The sequence below is a fragment of the Anopheles darlingi genome, chromosome 3, assembly GCF_943734745.1.
Source record: "Anopheles darlingi chromosome 3, idAnoDarlMG_H_01, whole genome shotgun sequence".
Lineage (NCBI taxonomy): Eukaryota > Metazoa > Arthropoda > Insecta > Diptera > Culicidae > Anopheles > Anopheles darlingi.
Window position 1 is genome coordinate 60,689,542 of NC_064875.1, and position 2,500 is coordinate 60,692,041.

A 2,500-nucleotide genomic window follows, 5' to 3' on the forward strand; every position below is an offset into this window, starting at 1 on the left:
TCCGTCCGAACGTCCGTCCGTCCACTGCTGGAGAACGGTGGCCGAGCAGATGCGCGTGCAGGGGTTGGCCCAGCGAGATGTGATACTGTTCAATGGGAAGGGGAGGAGGAAGTCACACAAAGCTGTCGTGCCTGCATGTTCCATCGTGCAGCAGCTTGTGCCGACACAACGATGTTGATGATGATGACGACAGTTTTGCTTGACTCGCGCCTCCACTTTGTGTCGCTCGCGGCCGCGGTCATCGGCGAACGCGCAGACACACACAAACGAATACCAGTACTGTCGAATGCGAAGAGCCGACGGCACGGCAGAAGGACACCGGGAATTGCGCCTCAATAGCGGCCCCCCGATGCTCCTCGTCCGGTTGTTACAGGTGCACCGTCGCTGTCGCATGCATTTTTGGTGTGCATGCAATAGAGTCGACTGTGTTGACTCTGCGGCCTTGACAATTTATTGAAGAGAAAACAAAAAGGGAATCCACGCGGAATGTACAACGTGGATTATTGAACAGAACAAGTATGATCTAATTCTTTTTGATATGCATATACAACACTGTTAAGCAGAAAACATGGCTAATCGTGTCGTGTGTCTGTTGCCGTTGTTATACAGCAGAGATATTCTAAAAACATTACACGATGTGTGTACACAGACGCTCCCAATAGTCTAGCCCCCTCCCCGGTCTAGACGTCGATCATTGCCACATTACTCCTTTGCGATCATCGCTCGGGAAGGTCAGTCAACCGGACTCAAGAAAGAGAAAGAACGTAAAGCGTGATAGAAAGAGAGAGGTCGAGATTGAAAGAGGAAACCAAAGGAGAGAGTTAGAGCGAGCACGCGATCATCATAGCCTAAAAGCTAGAGAGCGCGCTAAGTGGGGTGCGCGCTTGGCGCGAAGATCTACGTTCTACAACCAGTAGAACACACACGCCCCAGAGACAGTGAAGATTCCGAATACTTAGGGAACTTGCAGAATCTACTGATCGAACCGACTCCAACAGTCTTTATTTCGCTGGTGGTGATGGTCTATATGATTTACAATCAATTGTGGCGCGGCCCTTTGGGCAGCCAACATTCAAATCCCAAAATCACTAGATAACTGCGAGAAAGAACCATCCAGCAAGCCATGCACAAGCAGCAGGAAAACCAGCGAAGAGCGCGACGATGCTCTTGGGATTTTTGTCACACGAACACGGCGTTTAGAACATTCGAAAACACGAAGCATACGATGGGGCCGAACGTACGCACGAGAGAGAGAGAGAGGGAGAGAACGCGAGAGAGCATGGCTCGAGAGACGCTCACGGTCCGCCGCCTGCGAGCGAGAACGCATTAAAACAATCGACGACAATTTGGCGTTGTTTGGATTGTGAGTGTGGGTATCGTCAGCGGCTTGGCGCTGTGTGCGAAGCGGTGTGTGAGTATGCACATGCTGCCACTTGATTGCTCCGGTAGGATGAGGTCCTGTGGCCACGCGTGACAGGGAAAGGCGGGAGAATGGGATGAGAAGCGAAGAAGGCGCTAAGAAGATGAGCAGCATAAGCAACGGCACGAACCGGATGGTCATATGCCGCTGGTGATGCGACAAGGATGAAGGATGAGAAGGATACATTCGAGCAAACTATCATTTCGCCGTTTCTGCTGCACGCTACGTAAAGAAGATGTGCCGTGAGAGATGATTATCGTTTGTAAGCATCCGCTTCCTTCTGTGATCCGCATTCTATCATCACATGAAGGCGAAGCAGGCCGGGACTGTGCCGACGGAAAAAGTGCAATTTTGCACAGGACCAAGCAAGCCTAGATTGATACTAGCAAGCATGTTTTTTTTCCAATATCAATTGTGTAGTTTAATCGGAAGGAACTGTGGGATCGTTTGCAGGAATTCCGACCGTTCAAACAGTAATTTAAGATATTTTCTCCTTTTAGAAGAATTAGCTTTCTCCGTATTCGTTCTGTGGATAGAAAATTTGGTGCAAGCTATTCAAAAACATAAAAAGTCTTAATAGCGACTGGTATCGCTACTAGTAGTGGCACCCGCATCGGACACCTTGAGTCCTAGATGATTGCTTCCGCCGTATTTTGCCAAAAGTTTTCCCTCCGTTGAGGAGAACACAGGTCGACGCAGAAAAATGGGTGCGACGGTGGCGGCCAGTATCGATGGGGTGGTTCGGTGGAGCTCTGCGCATGTGTGTTGTGCGGATCCGGGGACAGGATGGGCGGTCGTATGCTCAATAGCAGCAGGGCCAAGCGTGTACAGGCGGCTGCCCTCCTAACACGAGAAGATACGGTGGTCTGCGCGATGGGAACGTGTAATCAAAGTTCCCACCCTTCTTCGAACCTGCGCCACCTATTCCTTTTTCCCTCTCTCGAATGGTAAAAGGACACGCAGCGTGTTAGAGCGCGCTGCCTTCATCGCACAGAACACCGTCGATGCAGAGGGGCATCCCAGGTGTGTGTGCGCGTTTGTGTAAAGGAATGTTTCCCGGAACGCGGGCCAACGCTGCTT

The 2,500-nt window shown here is 50.9% G+C and overlaps 1 protein-coding gene across 4 annotated transcripts in view; it reads left to right on the top strand.

Annotated features, from left to right (window-relative positions):
- The window catches only part of LOC125956717 (PHD finger protein rhinoceros), a 25,558-nt gene that overhangs the window by 4,994 nt on the left and 18,064 nt on the right, over positions 1 to 2,500 (top strand). The gene's annotated exons all lie outside the window — the stretch shown is intronic.